Genomic DNA, 26,307 nt, shown 5'->3' on the forward strand with positions numbered 1-26,307 from the left:
AACTGATCACAACCATCTGAGGGACTGAATAACCATAAATCCAACTTGGGAGATTCCGAAATAAACGAAACCAGAGGACATATCACCATCATCACCAGAAAATCACCGATTTGATAACAACAAAATCATCTGTATCAACCCAGGGAATCCTGAAATAAACGGATCCCCACTGATAAATACCGCGGACAGAACTCCGGCGTCTCAGAAATAAATATCCATGATCCAACTGAACCAGAGTCACCATCAAATAGTCACCAACAGAACAGGCATCTGTAGGAATCAACCCTCCCCTCACAGGTGAATTCTAACAAGGTCATCCTAAGGCGGATAATGGTCTCGACAATCGGACAAGATACTCAACGGGTTTGCCCTTTCAGGTGTGCCGTTGCAGCTCTCATAAGATCGTCTAACCCAAAGATCCGGGAAAGAACGGTCACCGAAGTCAACAACTCCAAAGAGATAAAACTCAACCATAGTGGAAACTCCACAAGGAAGAGCCCTCTCAGAAGAACCTCGTTCGGCTTGTGGTATGTCACGTCGCAACAATCATGTTAACCCAACATGTGAGGAACGTGAGACCACGCTAATCCTAGGTGTATACTCGGGTCTGGGTTTTAGCCCCACTCAGAACACCCACCCCAAATCAAAGGAACCAAACCTGTACAGAATCCAGCACAATGATAATATGATGCATGCAAACATATACGCAAATATATACAGTCACAGTATATTAATCATAAATGCAATAAATAGAACAGCAAAAGCAACCAAAACTACCCTAGAGAGCGCTAGGAGTGACTCGCTTAGGGAAGATGGACCAGCAAAAGGTCAACTTCTAGTCCCCAGCAGAGTCGCCAGCTGTCGCATACGCGAAAAACAACCGGCGGGAAAAAACAAAGCAAACAGAGCCGCCACCGTGCGTTATTTATCCCAAAGAAGGGAAAGGAAACCCTCGAAGTAAACCTGGAAAGGAATGGTCTTACGACCGGAGATTACAAGGTACGGGAGTCGGTTACGCAAGGGGAAGGTATTAGCACCCCTCACGTCCGTCGTACTCGACGGGATCCACGCTCAAGAGAATAGAATAAGGTTGCTAAATAACTGCTCAAAAGAATGCACACACACTGGAATAAAACACAGATGGATGAAGACGGAGGAAGCGGACTCGGCAGGATGTCGCATCTTGGGCCTACGTAGTTTGTCGGAACAAACATAAGAGTCGACGTAGTTCGGGGAAATGGGAAACAGGATCGCTAGGATATCGCATCCTATGCCTACGTATCTCATCTGGAATGAGAATCAGAGCTGTCGTAGTTCGGCTAACGCACGCCGAAACAAAACACAACACAAAGACGCTGAGACGTCAAAATAAACACACAAAGGAAACAGACTGCCAATGGCTGGTCTTACGTCCGACTCCGAACAAAAGAAATGCAAACAACACAAGGAAACTGAATGCCAATCAATGGGCTTACATCAGACTCCACAAACAAACAACAACAGTAGGAAACGGAATGCCAATCGCTGGGCTTACATCCATCTCCTAACACACATAACACAAAAGGGTTGAAAAAAGAAAAAGGGCGCCCGGAGAGATCTCGCACGATCTCCTGCCTACGTACCTCATCTGGTATGAGGATCAGGGCGACGTAGTTCCCCTTAACAGGGGAGAAACTTCCTTCTAACCAGAGACCGAGGGAATAACGAAGTAAAAGGGAGACTGACTCGAGCCTAATAGTTGTTATACAATCCACAATAGCCCTAGGTTGAGGTATCTAATCAAGATTTTGACTCACACAAGAAGTGAGTCAACTCAAGTCCTAATTCTACATACGTTCAACTTCCTCGAAAGTTAAACGTACGATTCCTACAGAAAAGGAGGTGAGAAGCAAAAGCAGATAAACATCAAAAGCAATCACCATACGCTATATGCAAACAAGCGGCTCATACAAGGCTGGGCTTTAGTCAAGGGGTCATATCAACCTCGACAAACAAGCCAACACTGGAAGGGGTGTATGATGCTCTTAACCACTGACATTGACCTTCAGGGTGAGCAGATGAAAGGTAATGAGGGTAAGACCTCATAGCTCTTAACCCTGGCCTGGGTGAGCTTAAGACAAAGAAGGTGTGGGGGTCCAGAATGAGGGACCCTATTCCACCTGACTGACTCTATATACAAGATTTTGGGTGTTTATTCAAAATGCGTCAGCACTTAGTGTGAGCAAAGTGAAAGACTCAACTGAATAGTAGGGGATGGATTGCACATCCCTTCTATCTGCCAATTTCCTCTTCACTTAGGAGGACTTGAAGTACATGGCACAAATATAAACAATCACAGACATTGCCTCTTAAGGAGGACTTCAGCCAAATGCCTGCCAAACATAAACGACAGGGCTTCCAGACTACATGGAGTTAGAGAGATTACCTAAGTGGTATGCCAACCACAAGCAAAGCAAAGCAACTCAAGTAATGAGTTAAAGCTACTAAAGTACCTGTAAGAAAATCAAACAAGTCATTATTCACATTCAGACAACCCAAACAATTAACAACAGTTAGACATTCCCAATATGTACAACATGTAAGCCATAAGAGGCAAACACTCAAGTGAGTTAGCCACCAAAGGACCTACAACATAACCAAGGGTTAGCAAACAAAGCAAAATCATCTCAAGCAAGGAGATCACATCATCCATTAGAACTAATTGCTTGAATTGTGAGTACAAACCCCTGGGGCAAAGCCTGGGGTCAAGGGCAAAGTAAAAAGTCAAAACAGCAACCAATATTCAACATAAATCTCATTTAAACAAGTAAGAACATGTCCTAAAAAGGACCAAGTCTAAAGCATCAAGCAAAGTCATTACATGAGCAACATATGGCAAAGGCAATTACAAAGCACACAATTGGACATCAAGAATCAAAATTCCATATTAAAATAGAAATGAATCAAACAATCATGAAATTTTTTATGTGCACACAACATGTTAAACACAATCATCATGCCAAAAATTAGAATCAACATAGCTCAATTGGCCTAGAAATGAAAATGCCCAAGTATGACATCAAATTGTGTGACACACATTGTCACACCATACAATCATGTGTCTAAAACAGAGATGAAAAATGATAAAAATGCACAACCAAGTCTCAAAAATCATGCAACATGTTGGGAATCAGCATACCAAATTTCAAATCAATTGGCCAATGTATGATCATTTCACAATAGAATGAATGAAGCATGTCACATTTGCATACAAGTTCAAATAACAGTCCACAATTAAAATTCCAGAAATGATAAAATCATGAAATCAGCATCACAAAATAATAGACATCCATATGAACATGTAGCAAAAAATTTGGATTTATTTGGATCAATTTCAATTTGTTATGATTTTTGGAAGTTGGAGAAAATATTGGAATAATGTGAATCATGCATAAGAAAAATATGGAGGGAAATGAAATGATTTGGTTAATTTGAAAATATGCTGGAGGCTAGAATCGAACCGTGTGTGCAAGTGAAAATAAGCGCTGAACAAAATAAATCCCAAATCTGCAATCGCCAGGAATCGAAGAGAGGTAATGGTCAAAACACTGCACTTCACTAATTGAAGTGGCAGCCTGGTCAGCAGTCAAATGCCATGCGTGGACACGGTCAAGGAACGGTAGCCTATGGATTTGCCACGAAGCGCTTGCGTGGACACACGCTGGATAAACCCTAGCGCCAACAAGGCCTGTTACAGACGGCGGCTGGTATGGTGGTTTCCACCGTCTTCTTCGTGAAGACGGCGGAGCTACAGTGATCTCAACCAAAATAATTTCCAGAACTAAGCAATATGTACATCATTGGAAAGCTCTTATCAAGCACAACATGGATCGAGCAATAATCTGGCCTAAAACTCAATGAATAAAGAGAATCGAACCAAAACATTTTTGCATCCAAAACTTCAAATCGTCATAACACAGTCAATACTTCACCATTTTTCATGAAATTTATATCAAGATGCTCAACATGGAAAGCTCTACAACATTATGTGCATAAAAAGGAGAAATAAGAGGTTCGAAATTCCAACCTCTTGAAGAGCAGACACTGGAAACAAGCGATTCAAGGCCTTGCAAGTGTCTAAATCCAATCCTGAGATGATATTATGAAGCTTTGTGCGTGAATTGAAGCTTGAAACGAACTTGATCTTGATTAATTTGCCACTTCCATCTTCATGTTCTTGAGCTTGCACAACTTGATTTCTACTCGAATTCTTCAATCAAGGCTTGATCTGCACTCAATGATGATCAGAGAACACGAATATCCAATAAAATTCAAGTGCTATGTGGAAAAAAATCAAGTTTCAATTGAGAGAAAAATTTGGAGGGAAGAGAAATTTTGGATCTAGAATGTTCAAAACTGTGAAATTCTGTTACAATTATCTATTTATATGACATGTTAATTATGCTACTAATCACACTTAAGCTTGGCTAATGAAATTTTAATGAAAAATGAAGTGTTATGCACAATTGGAAAATTCACCCTATGCATGGTGAATGAACGTGAACAATACCACATGCATGATCAAAATCACTTAAAATCATCTCATGCACATGTTGGAATTGGAATTTTGTTCATATGATGCACCAAATTTGAATTTGGTATTTTCCCTCCAAAATGAGCATGCATGGCCAAATGATTATATGAGACAATTTCATGCAATGCCATGATATATTTGGAAAATATGAGTCATAAGGAGCATAATGCAAAAAGAGGCACTCATTTTGGAGCTTTGGTTCAAAAGTTATGGCTTGTTGAAGTTCCATGCACCCTTGGCAATCATTTGATCATAATTCTTCAACCATTCATCAGATACTCATGATCTTGGACTTTTTGGAAATGGGAGAGAAAGATCTTAAACTTTTATGTTGGACAAAATTTCATTTTAAGCTTATTTGATGTTGGAAAGTCAAGTTGAAGATGGTCCAAAAACTTACTATTTTTGGAAACTTGAAATTATAGGTCACTTTCCATTTTGGGAAACTTTTGACTTGACCTCAAAATCTTCAATATATGTGTTTGACATGATGAATAAACCTCTTCAAGACATGAATGAAGTGTCTCAAACCATTTCTCCCCCTCCTAGCCCTCAGTTGACTTGAAAATGCACTGTGGACTTTGAGCCTCTACCACCTGAGGAAATGGCTCAGAAATGAACCCCTAGCTCCAATAAGCTCTCCACATGACCATGTGATCTCCATCTCAATAGAATACTTCACTTCCTTTAAAATCCCTGGTTGGAATAGAAGATTGATTAGGGTTGACCAGAGGTCAAAACCCTAATCCAAAGGAACTTGAGCAAGCACAATGGAGCCCTTGAGGATGACATAACCATGATGATGGTAACATATCCTTGCAGGCAAGATAATGCTCAACCTATGAAGTATTAGGAAAACCCTAATTGAAGTGCACACCCTCAGGTAGTTGGAAATCAGTCCATAGAAACCCTCAAGCTTGAATCATGCAGCCTCTCATCTTCTGAAAAAGACTTTGGAGGATGACTTCAATATTTCCACATGATATGCAATATGCAAATGCCTAATGTCCTAAAACATGAAATGCAATATGTTAAACTAGTCCCAAGAAGAGGAGGGCAAATTTTGAGGTGTTACACCATGAACTTCCCCATTTACTCACATGGCGGGCGCCATGGAGGGGTGGCGGACGCCACCTTTGAATTCCACATTCCCACTAAAGAGCAGTTGAAGGGCATCCCGGTCTTTGCATGTTGTTGAATTCCTCTAGAAATAGGTCGTTCTAGTTCACTTCAAAATCATCCAACTTAATTTATAACACTAAGACTATAATATAATCTGTAAAAGCGGTAATCCGTCACATCGAGGGGTTATCGCACCTTAGTGTAATTGAGTTGGAGCACTTTGATTTTGCCGTCATCTTTATTTTCAAAGTCAAAGGTTCATTTACTTCCTTGTACCAGACTTAAAGCCTCCATTTGGAGAAGGTTCTAATTTAATCGCCTTTTCATTTTACTTGTCATGCCTTACTTTATTTAATTCCTTGTCATGCTTTACTTTATTTAATTTCCTGCCATTATCTTTACTTTATTTAATTTCCTGCCATTGTCTTTACTTTATTTAATTTTCTGCCATTGTCTTTACTTTATTTAATTTTCTCGCCATTATCTTTATTGCTCGTTTTAATTTTTTTACATGCTTTACTTGTTCTTCACGCCTTACATTCTAAACTTCTTTTCATCATGTTCAATATCGTTGTATTTGTTTGTATTACCATGTCTGGCTAAATCTTTCAGAGGTTAGAATGTAAGGATCGCGGTTAAAGAGATGTTTCACATATTGCATCTGTAGAAATGCTTTAGGGGCTGTTTTGATATTTAATTCGAGTTTTCTAAAAACAAACTTCGTTAATTTTAACTACTCAAGGAGTGCGAAAGCACCTTGGCTTAGTTAACTAGGAATTTTTATCACTTTAAGGAAAAACGATTTTTCAAACTGTTTTCGGACGCGTTGATAGATTTAAAATCAGGAAACTCCTTGGTGTCGCAACCTGAAAAATGGAATGCGAAAAAAAACAACCGGCGAAGAAAGACAGGAGAGTCGCCACCGTGCGTTAATTATCCCAAAGGAGGGAAAGGAAACGCTCGAAGTAAACCTGGAAAAAGGAAAGGACAAGACAGGGTCTCGCAACCAAATCTTGGGTTCGGGAGTCGATAATGCGAAGGGAAGGTATTAGCACCCCTACGCATTCGTAGTACTCTACGGGATCCACTTTTGCAGTTCTTGTCTAAAGGGTGTGGGTTTATCTAATGTGTTATTTACTAAAAAAATGGGTCAAAAGAAAATGACTCGCATGGATGTCGCATCCACTGCATACGTATCTTATCTGAATATGAGAATCAGAGTCTTCGTAGCTCGGCTACCTAGGGGTTAAGGGTAATTGTGCTCGCTAAGACATCGCGTCTTATGCCTACGTATCTCATCTGGAATGAGAATCAGAGCAAGCCGTAGTTCGGCTAACTACGGGGTTATGAATTGGGTTTTGGACGAACGACGTCACTACGCAATCTACCGGATGCTCGACCTTTGGAGACTTACTCGCCTGTAGTAGAAGGAGTTAACGTGTTGCTTTGGGTTTTAAGGTTTGGGGGATGCTCAAGGGAAAAAGGGCAGTCCTCGACGAAGGAACCGCGCTACCTGTGGGGATACGAATACATACAAAACAAACATGCATAAAGTAAATGAGCCAACAAGGCAATCAGAATAAATCTCCCAAATGGTATCCCACGAGCAAAGTGGAATATCCAGCGAGCTATCCCTGCAAAAGTCATGTGAGCCTTCACAAAAACTCAACAAAAGGGTTAGTGAAACACGATAAGGATTAAGCATTCAAGGCATTATTTATACATTCATATACATTTAAAACCCGTGGGCAAAAACCTAATGAAATTCATCCATCATACCTCATACATTCAGATGATCCAAATTAAGAGCATAAAGGTAATGGGAATAAGGGCAAACTTGATTGGAGAGCTTGATTGAAATTGAGTTGCACCCGTGAGGTTTACAAAACAATCTTTAGGGTTTATGTGAGGCAGAGGTGATTCTGTGCAGTTGAGTTCCCTTCAGGGTTTGGAGGTTGCTCTGAGTTCTCTATCAGGTTTCTCTCCAGGTTTTGTCTAGGGTTTTGTTCCAAGGAAACCTCAGAGTATTTTGCTTCTCTTCCTTTTTCTCAAGTGAAGCCTTGGTATTTATAGACTAATATTGGTAGCTTAGTGGGCTTTTGAGAGAGGTCCAAGTTTGAGATTTTTTATTTATTTATTTATTAAATTTTTTTTTTCGTTTTCTTTTATCATTTTTTTTAAAATAAAGTTTCTTGGATCTGATTCTGATTGACATGATGAAATGCAATATGAAATGTTAAATGACCTAAAAATGAATGCATGAATGAGGAGGGCAAATTTTGGGGTGTTACAGCTGCCCCTATTCGATCATCAGCTAACCCGAGCAGGATGAAAGCGAACAGCTTATCAGACAAACAGGGTGAGCTGTGATTGAATACCAAAGACAGACCGAAAATTTACGCTCTGAGAACACCACAAAAATGCTGAAATACACTGCGCTGTTTATTTTTCTTCCGATCCTCTGGCTAAATCTGAATCAGTCTTCTGACTTAATCTGGAGTTTCAATCCTCTGGCTGAATCTATACTCAATTTAGTCCTCTGGTTGGATGTTAATTTTGATCCTCGGGCTGGATACGGTTTCAATCTTCTGGCTAGATCTTCTTCGATCTTCTGGCTAGATCTTCTTCGATCTTCTGGCTAGATCTCCTTTGTTTCGATTCTCTGGCTGAATCTATTTTCTTTGATTCTCTGGCTGAATCTACTTCGATCTTCTGGCTAGATCTGAATTGTTTCGATTCTCTGGCTGAATCTATTTCCGGTCTTCGGGCTAGACCTGACTTCGATCTTCTGGCTAGATCTTCTTCGATCTTCTGGCTAGATCTGAATTGTTTTGAATTCTCTGGCTGAATCTATTTCCGGTCTTCGGGCTAGACCTGACTTCGATCTTCTGGCTAGATCTTCTTCGATCTTCTGGCTAGATCTGAATTGTTTCGATTCTCTGGATGAATCTATTTCGATCTTCTGGCTAGATCTGAATTGTTTTGATTCTCTGGCTGAATCTATTTTCTTTGATTCTCTGGCTGAATCTACTTCGATCTTCTGGCTAGATCTGAATTGTTTCGATTCTCTGGCTGAATCTATTTCCGGTCTTCGGGCTAGACCTGACTTCGATCTTCTTGCTAGATCTTCTTCGATCTTCTGGCTAGATCTGAATTGTTTCGATTCTCTGGCTGAATCTATTTCCGGTCTTCGGGCTAGACCTGACTTCGATCTTCTGGCTAGATCTGGATTGTTTTGATGATAAATTCCCATCATCAGGATCTCGCATCTAGGGCATGCGCTGGTTGACCCTTTTTCGAAATCTACAGTCTTCATGTTAGATATGCAGCTTCGAGAATATTCCACTTTTGGGCTTCGTACATATTCTTCAGGCTAGAACATGTTATAACGACTTTTCGATTAGACTTTATTTTTTTAATGCGATCCGCGGGCTGGATCCTCTTGTAGGTTGATTTTTTGTTGAGCTGTCAATCTATTCCTCCAGCTGGCTTGCTGGGGAAATAACGCTCGTAGTCGACTCTCTGGCTGAATCTTCAAAATGACCCTCAGGCTGGATCACTCGCGCTTGATCCTCTGGCTGGATCTCATGACTTTGGTTGTAAAGTAATTCTTCAGTCTGCTTGGAAGAACCTGTTTATCAGCTTATGTGTATGCTTGATATGATATGCATGCAAATGCAAATGTTATGCATGGTGCAAAAGAAAAAAAGAAATCTGCTTGGGGAAGCAACTATGGCAGGGAGCAGATCGCTGTATCAATCCTTGAATGCTCTGTGGGGAACGATCCGTCTACCGGGACCGGGGAGCCACCGAAAATAAATCGGCCTTTTTTGAAAAGTTGACCTTGCTGGGGAAGTATCAACTATGGAAACTTTGATTGACGAGGCTCTGCGAGGAGAGTCTGTGAGGAAAGCACTTCTTGGGGAAATGTCGTAGGAATCGACCTTTGCTGGGGATATGAACTTGCTAATCGTCCTCAGCCTGGGGATTAAAACAAATCTGTTAAAAATAATAATCTGCTTGGGACGATATGAACACTGGGAACACCACCCTCTTGTCTGTTAGGTATGCGACTACTCCGCTGTTGCTGGGAAGATACAGTCTGGCACTGTCGACTCCGGTGGGGATATACAGTCTGGATACTGTCAACTCTACTGGGGATATACAGTCTGGATACTGTCAACTCTAATGGGGAACCTGCTCTGTAGAGGAGAGGCTTTGTCAACCGCTTAGGGGTGAGGATTCATGACTTGGCATCCGGTTCTTGTGACCTGTAACCAAAAAATACACGTATGCCCCGGGGAATTACTCGGTTTGAATTCACCGTCCGGGATTAAGCACATTCAAAGCAATTTTGACTGTTTTCCTGCGCAAGTCATATGCAAAAGCCACCATTACATTCAGATGCAATATGTTTCCTTAAGAATTCAGACATCTTTTGCAAACAAAGTGATAAATGAAAAGTAAAGAGGCTTTTTAACTGAATTATTCGACTTTTGTTGGTTGAAAAATTTATGCCAGGAATAGGCGAGTACATCAGGAAGCTGATCCCTGGAAAGAGGCGATCGCTATAAATTGAACAAGAGAAACTATCATAATGGCAATGTGGAAACGGGGTCCCACCGAGTTTCGACTCTGCTATGACTCGTATGTCCTCAAGATGCTCTGCTCATCTTGCTTTCTGAAGTGGATGATTAGTCGATCTTTTACCTTCGAAGATTGCCGGATTGAATGAAACGGTGATATAACACGGATGAACTCAGATCGCAGTTATTCGCTTATTCCCTAATTTTTGCGTGGACCGCCCTTTTGGGTTTTCAATCCACCGGGATACCCTTTTTTGCCTGAGCCGCCCTTTCGGGTTTTCGACTCACCGGGTGTACATTTTTTTTTGATTTTTATATCCCTAATTTTTGCCCGAACCTCTTCATTCTCTTTTTTGGTTCGTCGGGATGCCCCTTTTTTGCCTGGACTATTCTTTTTACTGTCCAGCGGGTCTATTTTATGCGAAGTACTTTTTAACTGGGTCTGAGTTGACAGGGGACGGGAAGTCTTCGCCATCCATGGTTGTTAGCATCAGAGCTCCGCCAGAGAAAACTCTTTTAACCACGTATGGACCCTCGTTGTTCGGTGTCCATTTGCCCCTGTGATCTGTGTTGGGAGGAAGAATTCTTTTGAGTACCAATTCACCGACTCGATACTCCCGAGGGCGCACTTTCTGATCAAACGCTCTCTTCGTCCGTCTCTGATATAGCTGGCCATGGCATATAGCTGCTAGTCTCTTTTCCTCAACTAGGCTTAGCTGATTGTATCGAGAACGGACCCATTCTGCTTCGTCCGACTTCATTGTTGGTGCAGGGAAAAGTTATTCTGGCACAAAATGGCATATGAACCCCCTCCGGTGTGATCAACACTGCACCAACTCCGCGACCATTGACGTTGACCGCCTCATCAAACATCATAATCCATTTGGATTCAGGGTCAGGCCCCTCCTCCGGGAGTGGTTCCTCGCAATCTTTCGATTTGAGAAACATGATGTCCTCATCAGGAAAGTCGAACCTCATAGGTTGGTAATCATCAATCGGTTACGCGACAAGATAGTCTGACAAGACACTTCCTTTGATGGCTTTTTGTGAAGTGTATTGGATGTCATACTCTGTCAGCATCATTTGCCACCCAGCAACCCTGCTGGCTTTTCAAAAATATACTTGACTTGATCCATCTTTGATATCAATAGAGTCGTGTGAGTCAAGATATACTGTCTTAGTCGGCGAGCAGCCCATGCCAAAGCGCGGCAAGTTTTCTCGAGCAGTGAGTATCTTTGTTCACAGTCGGTAAACTTTTTGCTAAGGTAGTATATTGCATGCTCTTTTCGACCTGACTCGTCATGCTGACCGAGCACACAACTCATTGACCTTTCTAACACAGTCAAGTACATGATCAACGGTCTTTTCCTCTCGGCCTGTAGACTGGCCCCGATCTTGATCTCTTTCTTGTCGTCTTCGGTACCAATGTTGATGGTCTCAACCACCTCCTGATAAGGTGTGATAGCTCGGTCCTCCTGTTTCAACAACCTGGCTAACTCCTCAGGCAATTCACAATCTTCCTCAACCCCTTCTTCGGCTTGATAGATAGGATTGTCGAAGTCATACTTGGCCATAGCAGTGTCGTTAGTAGTGAGATCCGGGTGATCAGTTTTACGAGGTGTTTTTTGGAAAGAAAAACGAAAAAGAAACATGAAAAAGAAACATTGTCGTTTTTGTAAAAGTAAAAATAATTGAAAGAAAGAGAACACAAAATTGTTTGCAAAAGCTGTCCTTTGTTGATGATGAAAATAATTGCGAAATATAACTAAATGGATGGCCCTACAGATGAGTCATTACACCTTGGTCAAAGTGTAAGACTTTATTATGCATGTGATAAAAGGAAAACAATAAAAATGACCCCTTCAGTAGAGTAAACCGGACGACTTTTTCAGACGACCAATTGTCGAGCTTTTCTCCTGGGGCACACGGGTGAATCCAGCTATCTAAGTCACAGTCGCTGTCAGCCTTGTCTTCATCTGCAGCATTGACGGTGTGGGGAGAAACCAAACCCCCGCTGGAGAAAGTACCGGCTTCATTTGTAACACCCTTCTAAAATACCCCAATAATTAATTAAAACAACAAAATATGAATCAGAGTAGATATGCAATTTCAGGGTGTCACACTTGGCACTTCACACCATTCACCAAAATAACTTGTCATGCTCATTTATTAATCACAATAAAACATTGCACAATTCGCAGCGGATAGAAATCTAACAACATGCAAACCATGTAACACATTTCATGTAAAATTGTTCAACAACCAAAATTGAAAACAAAGTAAAACATCCTGTCCCGATGTTACATATACCAGAGCATGACCCACTAAGGAACTACACTAGACTCCAAGCACTAGCTTCTACTCAATCACTGCTCGTTACCTGAAACATAGTTGTAAGGGTGAGTTCGTCAATCGATATAATAAGCATTATAAAATATCATGTAATGCTAAGTAAATTAACACATTCATCACCCTAATCATATCACACATTCAGCAACGGCAACATCAACTCATAATCATACTCAACACAAACACAAAACACACGTATAATATTGGAATACATCCATTCATATTATACGCCATACATACATTATGAAATGAGACTCCATGCATGCGGTACCGACTATTCGTGAACACATAGTTCAACCTCACCGATCAAACCCAGATACGGCTACCAAGCTCACTAGTCCCACTCATTTGAGACCTAGTGACTCCCTCACTAATTCCTCACCATGGGAATTAGCTACCACCATAAAGGCTATACTATGCACGCTAAATCACCTAGCATGCAAACATCAACAACAATCCACAATGGACATATGCTCACACTCTAAGCCATAAACAGTCCATCCACAATTGCATACATAATAGATATATTCACAGCATTATGCATACCATCATACATCATCAGCATATTTATCACAGAATCATATCATGTCATGCCAAATAATAAATCACAGTATTAACACACTTTACTAATACCTATACTGCTCAAAACAACGGGAAATGATCCCTACTATATCATACATCAGCTAAATTACATCACTCAGCTGAAACGACCAAAACTGCACAACAACAGCTCAGAAAAATCAAACTTCTGCCCATACACGTATCCCTCATGCCCATACGCGGATGGCACATTTCCTAGCCAAGCCCATACAATATGTACACATAATTCCATTCCAAAACGTACACAATATTTAAATATCAATTTTTCACTTTTCAAACAGTGTTAACCTGTTAACGCAATTGGTTAACCTGTTAACGCAAGACAGAATACAAATTTTACAGTATTTCAACAGTGTTAACCGGTTAACGCCCTGGGTTAACCTGTTAACGCAAGACAGAATGCAATTCTAACAGTATTTCAACAGTGTTAACTGGTTAACGCCCTGGGTTAACCTGTTAACGCAAGACAGAATGCAATTCTAACAGTATTTCAACAGTGTTAACCGGTTAACGCCCTGGGTTAACCTGTTAACGCAAGACAGAATGCAATTCTAACAGTATTTCAACAGTGTTAACCGGTTAACGCCCTGGGTTAACCGGTTAACGCAAGACAGAAGGCTGTTCCTGCGCTAACAACGAACAGAATGCAGAATTACCCGCATTTTTCGCCGTTGGAGGACTTCCGGACCTCCGATTTCGATTCCGTAAAAAGCTACACGTCCAGAAAATTATGACTCATCTAAATATAGATTCATTCACAGTTTAACGTAATTTATTCATCACAATTCAAGGGTATTTATCAAAACCTAATAATTCCAATTCAAGCCAATTAAGGATTTCAACCTAAAACATGTTCCTACCCATTGACCCAATCATACTAACCCATAATAATAAGGATTTCCCCCCCTTACCTGAGTTAATCCGGCAAATCCTTTAACTTCAAGCTTTTCCCTTCTTCAACCCTTTTTCTCTTGCTCTTCCTTTTTGCCCTTTTTCCACTTTTTAGTCGCTTCTCTGTTTTCACGTGTAAAAACCTTTTTACTAAATGGGACTCTTTACTGATTCCAAAAATCGTTCCAATTCCAACTTTATTATTCCAATAATAATAATCCAATAATATTCCAATTATTTAATTAAATTAATAAATATACTAATAATAATATATATGAATGGTTTATCTTTTATTTTGAAAAATAATACCCTCTCATTCATATTATCATCATAATATACTATTAAACTTAAATTAAATAATTATCATATTTTATCGGGGTGTTACAACTCTCCCCCACTAAAAGAGTTTTCGTCCTCGAAAACATACCTCAAGCGAATAACTCTGGATAAGACTCCTTCATCTGACTCTCAAGTTCCCAAGTCACATTGCCACCTGCTGGTCCTCCCCAAGCTACCTTTACCAAAGCAATCTCTTTACCCCGCAACTGCTTCAACTCTCGATCCTCGATCCTCATAGGTGATGTTTCAACAGTCAGGTTATCTCTCACCTGTACATCGTCTACTTGGACCACATGCGACGGATCAGGAATGTACCTCCTCAACTGAGACACATGAAAAACCTCATGCAAATTCGCAAGTGACGGCGGTAAAGCGATACGATTGGCTACCTCCCCTATCCTCTCCAAAATCTGATAAGGACCAATAAATCGAGGTGTCAACTTCTTCGACTTCAAAGCTCGACCAACCCCAATTATCGGAGTAACACGAAGAAACACATGATCTCCCTCTTGAAACTCAAGTGACTTCCTCCTCTTGTCGTGATAACTCTTCTGACGACTCTGAGCAATCCTCATCTTCTCCTGAATCATCTTAATCTTTTCCGTAGTTTGTTGAACAATCTCCGGTTCAACCACAGCACTCTCACCGGACTCATACCAACATAAAGGTGTCCGACATCTCCTACCATACAAAGCTTCAAACGGTGCCATACCAATGCTCGAATGAAAACTATTGTTGTAGGTAAACTCAATCAAAGGTAAATAACAATCCCAAGCACCTCCCTTTTCCAAAACACAAGCCCTCAAAAGATCCTCCAGTGACTGAATCGTCCTCTCAGTCTGACCATCAGTCTGCGGATGATATGCAGAACTCAATCTCAGCTTAGTTCCCAAAGCCCTCTGCAAACCTTCCCAGAACTTCGATGTAAATCTAGGATCTCTGTCCGAAACAATACTCGACGGAATACCATGCAAACTTACAATTTTCTCAATATACAACTCAGCTAATCTCTCTAACGGATAATCCATTCTGATCGGAATGAAATGAGTCGATTTTGTCAATCTGTCAACAATCACCCAAATAGCTTCAAAATTCTTAATTGTCCTCGGTAAACCAGAAACAAAATCCATACTGATACTATCCCACTTCCACTCTGGAATAGCCAACGGTTGCATTAGCCCAGACGGCTTCTGATGCTCAATCTTGGACTTCTGACAAGTCAAACAAGAATAAACAAAACTCGCAATTTCTCTTTTCATTCCCGGCCACCAAAATAACTTTTTCAAATCATGATACATCTTCGTAGCCCCAGGATGAATACTCAGGCCACTACGATGTCCTTCCTCAAGAATACTCTTCTTAAGTTCGGTAACATCCGGAATACACACCCGATTACCAAATTTCAAAACACCATTCTCATCAACTCTGAATTCACCACCTTGACCTTGATTCACTAGAGTCAACTTATCAACCAAAAGCACATCGGATTTCTGACCCTCTCTAATCTCATCCAGAATACCACTCGTTAACTTCAACATTCCCAATTTAACACTATTGTGAGTACTCTCACACACCAAACTCAAGTCTCTAAACTGCTCAATTAAATCCAATTCCTTAACCATTAACATAGACATATGCAATGATTTCCGACTCAATGCATCAGCCACTACGTTTGCTTTACCCGGATGGTAATTCAAACCAAAGTCATAATCCTTCAGAAACTCTAACCATCTCCTCTGTCTCATATTCAGCTCTTTCTGATCAAACAAATACTTTAAACTTTTATGGTCACTGAAAACCTCAAATCTTGACCCGTACAAGTAATGCCTCCATAACTTCAGAACAAATACCACAGCTGCCAACTCTAAATCGTGTGTCGGATAGTTCCTCTCATGAACCTTCAGTTGTCTCGAAGCATAAGCTACAACCTGCTTATTCTGCATCAAAACACCACCCAAACCCAACAATGAAGCATCACAGTAAACCTCAAATGGTTCCGACGGACTTGGTAATATCAGAATAGGAGCAGTAGTTAACCTTCTCTTTAACTCTTGGAAACCTTCTTCACATTTTGAGTCCCAAACAAACGCTTGCCCCTTTCTAGTCAACATCGTCAACGGTAACGCCAACTTAGAAAATCCCTCAATGATTTTCCTATAATAACCTGTAAGTCCAAGAAAACTCCTTATCTCAGAAACTGACTTCGGAGCTTCCCACTTAGATACCGCTTCTATCTTAGAAGGATCAACAGCAACACCACCTCTTGAAACCACATGACCAAGAAAACTAACCTCTTCTAACCAAAATTCACACTTGGACAGTTTAGCAAATAACTTCTTTTCTCGTAGAACTCCTAAAACCACTCTCAAATGTTCAGCATGCTCTTCTTCAGATTTCGAATACACCAAAATATCGTCAATAAACACCACAACAAACTTGTCTAGGTACGGATGGAAAATCCTATTCATATACTCCATAAATACCCCAGGCGCATTAGTCACACCAAAAGGCATTACAGAATACTCATAATGTCCATACCTTGTTCTAAAAGCAGTCTTCTGAATATCCTCAGTTTTCACACGTATCTGATGATACCCCGATCTCAAATCTATTTTGCTGAACACACTCGCACCAACCAACTGATCCATCAAATCATCAATCCTCGGCAAAGGATACCGATTCTTGATCGTCACTTTATTCAGTTGCCTGTAGTCCACACACAACCTCATAGTACCTTCTTTCTTCTTAACCAATAACACTGGTGCGCCCCACGGTGACACACTCGGACGAATAAATTTCTTATCCAACAGATCTTCCAGCTGACTCTTCAATTCAGTTAACTCAACAGCAGACATACGGTACGGAGCCATCGATATCGGCCTAGTACCAAGTACCAAATCAATCTAGAACTCAACTTCACGCTCTGGCGGTAATTCATTCACTTCTTCAGGAAACACATCAGGAAAATCACACACCACGGCTAGATCGCAAATCACCAGTTTATCTTTAGCCTCCAAAGTCGCTAACAACATAAACAACTCTGCCCCATCTGCTACTGCCTCATTCACCTGCCTTGCTGATAGAAACAAACTCTTTCCTTCCTCAATCTCAGGAAAGATCACAGTCTTATCAAAACAGTTGATATAAACTCGGTTAAACACCAACCAGTTCATACCCAGGATAACATCAATCTGCACTAGTGGAAGACACACGAGGTCCATCCCAAAGTCTCTACCAAAAATACTCAAAGGGAAATTTAAACAAACTGAAGTAGTAGTCACTGAACCCTTCGCAGGAGTATCAATCACCATACTCCCATGCATCTCAGATATCTCTAATTTAAGTTTCACAGCACAATCCAAAGATATAAAGGAATGAGTCGCACCTGTGTCAATAATAGCTACAAGAGGAAAGCCATTAATATAACACGTACCTCGGATCAAACGATCATATGCAGAAGTCTCAGAACCCGATAAAGCAAAGACCTTGCCTCCCGACTAGTTCTCTTTCTTCGGCTTAGGACACTGTGGACTGATATGACCCACCTCTCCACAGTTGAAACAAGTCATAGTCTTCAATCGGCACTCTGCAGCTAAGTGACCACCTTTGCCACACTTGAAACACTTCTTCTCAGTACTGGTACACTCATGGATACGATGTCCAGCCTGACCACATCTGTAACACTTAGCAGGGGCACTGGAGTCTCCCCCACTAGGTCTCTTCATCCCACTCTGTCTCTGGAAACCTTTGCCAGCTGCATACGGCTTCCCACGATCATTCTGATTCTTGCCTTTCCTATCAACCCTCTGCTGATAGCTCTCCGCTCTGGCCTTGGTATCCTGTTCAAAAATCCTGCAACAGTCAACCAAGTCAGAAAACACTCTAATCCGCTGATACCCAATAGCCTGCTTGATCTCGGGACATAACCCGTTCTCAAACTTCACACATTTTGAAAATTCCCCAGTAGCCTCATCATAGGGAGTGTAATACTTCGACAGCTCTGTGAACTTAGCAGCATACTCAGTAACAGACCGGTTGCCCTGCTTCAATTCTAAGAACTCTATCTCTTTCTTTCCTCTGACATCCTTTGGAAAGTACTTCCTCAGGAATCTCTCTCTGAACACCGCCCAAGTGATCTCAGCACTCCCAGCAGCTTCCAACTCAGTGCGGGCAGCAACCCACCAATCATCTGCTTCCTCTGACAGCATATGCGTACCGAACCTGACCTTCTGGTTATCGGCACACTCAGTCACTCGGAAGATCCTCTCGATCTCCTTCAACCACTTCTGAGCACCATCTGGATCGTATGCTCCCTTGAACATTGGAGGATTGTTCTTCTGGAACTCACTCAGTTGACGAGCAGCTCCCAATCCCACAACATTCGGATTCCCTCCAAGTACTCCAGCTAGCATACCCAGAGCCTCAGCAATCGCAACATCGTCTCTACCTCTTCCAGCCATCTCTATTCTGAAAACCCAACAAGCTAAAACAATAAGTACTGATAGGGTTACACAACACCTATCACATACAGGGAAAACAGAATAATTACGACTCGACTCGACCGACTATGCTCTGATACCACTAATGTAACACCCTTCTAAAATACCCCAATAATTAATTAAAACAACAAAATATGAATCAGAGTAGATATGCAATTTCAGGGTGTCACACTTGGCACTTCACACCATTCACCAAAATAACTTGTCATGCTCATTTATTAATCACAATAAAACATTGCACAATTCGCAGCGGATAGAAATCTAACAACATGCAAACCATGTAACACATTTCATGTAAAATTGTTCAACAACCAAAATTGAAAACAAAGTAAAACATCCCGTCCCGATGTTACATATACCAGAGCATGACCCACTAAGGAACTACACTAGACTCCAAGCACTAGCTTCTACTCAATCACTGATCGTTACCTGAAACATAGTTGTAAGGGTGAGTTCCTCAATCGATATAATAAGCATTATAAAATATCATGTAATGCTAAGTAAATTAACACATTCATCACCCTAATCATATCACACATTCAGCAATGGCAACATCAACTCATAATCATACTCAACACAAACACAAAACACACGTATAATATTGGAATACATCCATTCATATTATACGCCATACATACATTATGAAATGAGACTCCATGCATGCGGTACCGACTATTCGTGAACACATAGTTCAACCTCACCGATCAAACCCAGATACGGCTACCAAGCTCACTAGTCCCACTCATTTGAGACCTAGTGACTCCCTCACTAATTCCTCACCATGGGAATTAGCTACCACCATAAAGGCTATGCTATGCACGCTAAATCACCTAGCATGCAAACATCAACAACAATCCACAATGAACATATGCTCACACTCTAAGCCATAAACAGTCCATCCACAATTGCATACATAATAGATATATTCACAGCATTATGCATACCATCATACATCATCAGCATATTTATCACAGAATCATATCATGTCATGCCAAATAATAAATCACAGTATTAGCACACTCTACTAATACCTATACTGCTCAAAACAACGGGAAATGATCCCTACTATATCATACATCAGCTAAATTACATCACTCAGCTGAAACGACCAAAACTGCACAACAACAGCTCAGAAAAATCAAACTTCTGCCCATACACGTATGCCTCATGCCCATACGCGGATGGCACATTTCCTAGCCAAGCCCATACAATATGTACACGTAATTCCATTCCAAAACGTACACAATATTTAAATATCAATTTTTCACTTTTCAAACAGTGTTAACCTGTTAACGCAATTGGTTAACCTGTTAATGCAAGACAGAATACAAATTTTACAGTATTTCAACAGTGTTAACCGGTTAACGCCCTGGGTTAACCTGTTAACGCAAGACAGAATGCAATTCTAACAGTATTTCAACAGTGTTAACCGGTTAACGCCCTGGGTTAACCTGTTAACGCAAGACAGAATGCAATTCTAACAGTATTTCAACAGTGTTAACCGGTTAACGCCCTGGGTTAACCTGTTAACGCAAGACAGAATGCAATTCTAACAGTATTTCAACAGTGTTAACCGGTTAACGCCCTGGGTTAACCGGTTAACGCAAGACAGAAGGCTGTTCCTGCGCTAACAACGAACAGAATGCAGAATTACCCGCATTTTTCGCCGTTGGAGGACTTCCGGACCTCGGATTTCGATTCCGTAAAAAGCTACACGTCCAGAAAATTATGACTCATCCAAATATAGATTCATTCACAGTTTAACGTAATTTATTCATCACAATTCAAGGGTATTTATCAAAACCTAATAATTCCAATTCAAGCCAATTAAGGATTTCAACCTAAAACATGTTCCTACCCATTGACCCAATCATACTAACCCATAATAATAAGGATTTCCCCCCCTTACCTGAGTTAATCCGGCAAATCCTTTAACTTCAAGCTTTTCCCTTCTTCAACCCTTTTTCTCTTGCTCTTCCTTTTTGCCCTTTTTCCACTTTTTAGTCGCTTCTCTGTTTTCACGTGTAAAAACCTTTTTACTAAATGGGACTCTTTACTGATTCCAAAAATCGTTCCAATTCCAACTTTATTATTCCAATAATAATAATCCAATAATATTCCAATTATTTAATTAAATTAATAAATATACTAATAATAATATATATGAATGGTTTATCTTTTATTTTGAAAAATAATACCCTCTCATTCATATTATCATCATAATATACTATTAAACTTAAATTAAATAATTATCATATTTTATCGGGGTGTTACATCATTCTTCTGAGACCCCGGAATATACCCTAATCCAAACTTGTCTTCTTTTATGATTGGCTCCACAAATTTGCCCCAGCCTTGGGCATTACCAGCCTTAACCACTTCAACAGCTTGCTTGTATAAAGAGATGGAAGTCCCGACCTTCTCAGACTCAGGTGAAAAGACAGTTTCCGGCACGACCTCACTGATGTTTATGGCTTCGAAGCCCTGACACAGCATCTCATGCATCTCGCCATCCATCTCCACATACTTAAATGTAGACAGGTGGCTAACAAAAATATCCTCTTCACCACAGACGGTGACGATCTGACCTTCTAGTCCATATTTGAGCTTCTGGTGGAGAGTAGAAGTAACAACACCGGCAGCATGAATCCAGGGTCAACCTAGCAGACAACTATAGGCAGGCTGGATATCCATCACATAAAAGGTACTCTTGAATACCTGCGGTCCAATCTTAACTGGCAACTCAACTTCGCCACAAACAGCTCGCTTAGAGCCATCAAAAAGCCCTTACAACTAAATTACTCGGCCTCAGGGTGGCGTCATCGCAATCCAACTTCGTTAAGGCTTTCTTTGGGAGAACATTCAGAGAAGAACCTGTATCAACCAAAACATGGGAAAGCACCATCCCTTTGCATTCCATTGTGATATGCAAGGCTTTGTTGTGATTCGTGCCCTCAGATGTTAGGTCATAATCGGTGAAACCTAGCGCATGGCTAGTGTATACATTCGAAACTACCGACTCCAGCTGGTCAACAGTTATCTCTGGTGGAACATAGGCCATATTCAGTACTTTCAATAAGGCTGCTATGTGTGCCTCAGAGCACATCAATAGTGAGAGAATGAAGATCTTTGAGGGTGTCTGATTTAGCTGGTCGACTACCTTGTAGTCACTTTTCTTGATAATCCTCATAAACTCATCCACTTCCTTCTCGAATGCGGTCTTAGAAGGAGCTTCCTCGGTAGTAACCTCTTCGGTGGATACCTGTTTTCCTTTAGCCTTGGCAGCTGCCTCAGCTTCAGCATTCGTGTGCAATGTTGATGGTGCAAATAGGCGTCCACTGCGAGTGAAGCCACCAATTCCTCCAACATTGTCTACAACGGAGCTACCAATGTCAATGTCTTCTTCGTTAACTTTCTGCCCCTGGCAGTAGATATCAGCCCCATAGTGCCACGGGATAGCACTATCTTTCTCATACGGAACAAGTCCTGGTACCGTGATGGTGACCGGACTAATCAAAGTCGGTTGAGGGTTGTCAGAGTAAATTGGTGCTGGACTTTCTGGGAATTATATTGTTGTCGGAGCGGGTCTCTCGGGAACATGTATTTCTTCAGGAGTGAAATAAAACGTTACTGTCGAGACATCATTCTTCACTGGACGAGTCTGATTGAACTGAAGACAACCTTCATCTATCAGTTGCTGAATACCCCTTTTCAAACTATCACATCCGTTCTCGGCGTCTTGACAATTTCTGCACTCTTCCCCACAGCCCGGGAAAATCCGTCCTTTCAAGAGTCGGTCTTTGACCACCGATAGCGAAGTCTTCACTTTAGTCACATCAGAAACCAAATTCAAAGTTTCCCCACTATCAACAGCATTAATCCTCTGCCCGCCGTGAGCTGGCATCGGGTTTTGGATAATATTAGGCACCGGAGAAAAATTGATGGCCTGGGCATCTCTCAAATCTTGTACCTTTACCTGGAGAGCCTTGCAATTATCTGTAGTATGGCCAGGTGCGTTGGAGTGAAAAGCACATATGGCGTTGACATCATAACCTCTAGGCAGATTGTTGGGATCGACCGGTGGGGCCAGAGTTCTCAACGTAACCAGATTCATGTCAATCAGCTTGGGAAGTAATATAGAATAAGGCATTGGGATTGGCTCAATGACCCGGTCCTCCTTCCTTGGACGTTGTTGATAGGGTCTCTGCTGACCCGGATTACCTCCTTGTTGTTGATTGTTGTACCTGAGTTGCTGTTGCGGATGATACTACGGTTGAGGAACAGGTGTTGGAATAGTGACTGCGGCCACTTGATCTTGATAATAATTAGGGCGTCCTCTTCCCCTGCCTCTTCCGACATATAAAACGCTCGTCTCACCTTCTCTTCTTCGCTGACCGTTACCAGCAAACGGTTTCTTGGGAACTGATGAGTTGGAAGCACTGTTGTCTTGAATTCGGCCCATCTTCAACAGACTCTCGATCCTTTCTCCAGCAATCACTATCTCTGCAAAGCTGATTGACGGGCAAGCAGCCAATCTCTCGATATAATTGCCTTGAAGAGTGTTCATGAACATGTCCGCCATCTCCCTTTCAGACATAGGGGGTTGGACGGATGCAGCAATCTGTCTCCAACGCTGAGCATATTCTCTAAAGGTTTCCTTGGCAGTCTGATACATTCCTTGCAACAAGGTCCGATTTGGAGCCATGTCCAAGTTGTATTGATATTGCTTGACAAAAGCCTCTGCCAAGTCTTTCTAGCTCTTGATGGTAGTACGAGACAAATGAGAATACCATTCACGAGAAGCTCCAGTTAAACTGTCTTCAAAATAGTACATCCACAACTTTTCATCTTCAGTGTGAGCTCCCAACCTTCCCAGATAAGATTGGAGATGAGTGCGTGGGCCAAAAGCCCCGTTGTATTTCTCAAAAGTAGGGGGTTTGAACTTGTGAGGGATCCTTACTCCCTGAACCAGACCAAGATTGGTGACATCAAAACCTAAGGAATTTTGAGACTCCAAAGATTTGAGCTTCTCAGCAAGCTCATCCATACGGCGAGAGGTCTCGAGGGCCTCGTCGTGCAAAGAAAATTGTTCATACTGACAATCTTCAGTAACGGGGCGCCCGTTAATCCGAATCCCTTGATTCACATTGTACCTTCCGCCAATACCATTCCCAACATTTCCCGTGTTGCCAACATTACCCGGGTTTCCATCAATATTTGCGTTACCCGCGTTTCCAGTGTTCACAGGGTTATCAGTGTTCCCAGGGTTACCAGGGTTCCCCTCAGCACTTGGTATTTCCACCACTGGATCGGGCCTCGGTTGCTCAACCAATTCCTTCAGCTTCGCCAGGCCTTCTGCCATACCAGTCATCAATGTCATGAACTGATCCATCCTTTCACGCATATCAGCCAGTTCTTTCTGTATCTGGTCCATTGCTAGTTGTGGACGGTTTTCCTTTGTCGGGTACCTGTGAACTCGCTTGGGACCAATAATTGCCTGCAACAGGGAACAAACATTAGACACTGCGGTGACACCTGCAAAACAAACAAGGGTTAGTATGTATGGTATGCGATGCACTGCTTATTCGATTTTAAGGCCCCCCTTAAAAAGGGAATACCCTGCAAATGAATAAGCATGAGATGTTGGATGCAAATGTGCAAATGATGTTATGCAATGCAATGGCATGTCAATCAGAATTGCTGGATCCGCTTGAACATCTGTCAGGTTGCACTGCCTGGAGAGAAATTAAGAGGATCAAGCAAAGCACACCAAACAAAGGTCATGGGATGGATCATGTTATCCTTAATATCAACCATCCATTTTTGGTGGATTATGGTTTACACCTTATAAACACCCAAGTTTCATTGATATTAAGGATACCTGAACGGATCAACCATGAATCAAGGGTTTGTTGCAAGTCACGAGCATGGAGTTTAGGTTAAGAACCACCCAAAGGGAGTGTACTAAGGTTTAAACCTGCCAAACATGTTCTACAAAAGGTTCCCATAGTCATAATCCCATCTTTCGGATATTATCGGAGGAACGACTACTCATATTCCAAAAATATTCTCAAGAGAGACTCTTATGAGTGTAGTATCGCGTAACAATCGTATCAAATCTTACACTTGAACGACTTTCGCACTGCGTCCTACGAATAGGCCAAGATGGGTTTGGTAAACTAAGGTCCTTGGCTTCTAAGGTCTATATTGGAAAAAGTAATGTCTAACCACAACTTACTTGTGTGACATTATTGATCCCAACATGACCTCCACCAAGTGAATGGGCTTGCAAGTCAACTTGCTAAGGAGTAACTCCACACAAGTCAACAAGACTATGCCATTCTCCTATCCTAAGTGCACTCGAGTTCGGGTATAGAACTCATCTCACAAACATAACCAACAGATACGGCAGTCATATGTACACAATGCAATAAAACAGGTAAATGCTGAAAGATAAATAACTGTACAAAAGAATAAACACCCAATAAACAAACAACCTACAAAAGCTAGGAGGGACTCGCTTAGGGAAACCGGGTCCCCAGCAGAGTCGCCAGCTGTCGCAACCTGAAAAATGGAATGCGAAAAAAAACAACCGGCGAAGAAAGACAGGAGAGTCGCCACCGTGCGTTAATTATCCCAAAGGAGGGAAAGGAAACGCTCGAAGTAAACCTGGAAAAAGGAAAGGACAAGACAGGGTCTCGCAACCAAATCTTGGATTCGGGAGTCGATTATGCGAAGGGAAGGTATTAACACCCCTACGGATCCGTAGTACTCTACGGGATCCACTTTTGTAGTTCTTGTCTAAAGGGTGTGGGTTTATCTAATGTGTTATTTACTAAAAAAAATGGGTCAAAAGAAAATGACTCGCACGGATGTCGCATCCACTGCATACGTATCTTATCTGAATATGAGAATCAGAGTCTTCGTAGCTCGGCTACCTAGGGGTTAAGGGTAATTGTGCTCGCTAAGACATCGCGTCTTATGCCTACGTATCTCATCTGGAATGAGAATCAGAGCAAGCCGTAGTTCGGCTAACTACGGGGTTATGGATTAGGTTTTGGACGAACAACGTCACTACACAATCTACCGGATGCTCGACCTTTGGAGACTTACTCGCATGTAGTAGAAGGAGTTAACGTGTTGCTTTGGGTTTTAAGGTTTGGGGGATGCTCAAGGGCAAAAGGGCAGTCCTCGACGAAGGAACCGCGCTACCTGTGGGGATACGAATACATACAAAACAAACATGCATAAAGTAAATGAGCCAACAAGGCAATCAGAATAAATCTCCCAAATGGTATCCCACGAGCAAAGTGGAATATCCAGCGAGCTATCCCTGCAAAAGTCATGT

Source organism: Lathyrus oleraceus, chromosome 5, assembly GCF_024323335.1.
Source record: "Lathyrus oleraceus cultivar Zhongwan6 chromosome 5, CAAS_Psat_ZW6_1.0, whole genome shotgun sequence".
NCBI classification, from domain to species: domain Eukaryota; kingdom Viridiplantae; phylum Streptophyta; class Magnoliopsida; order Fabales; family Fabaceae; genus Lathyrus; species Lathyrus oleraceus.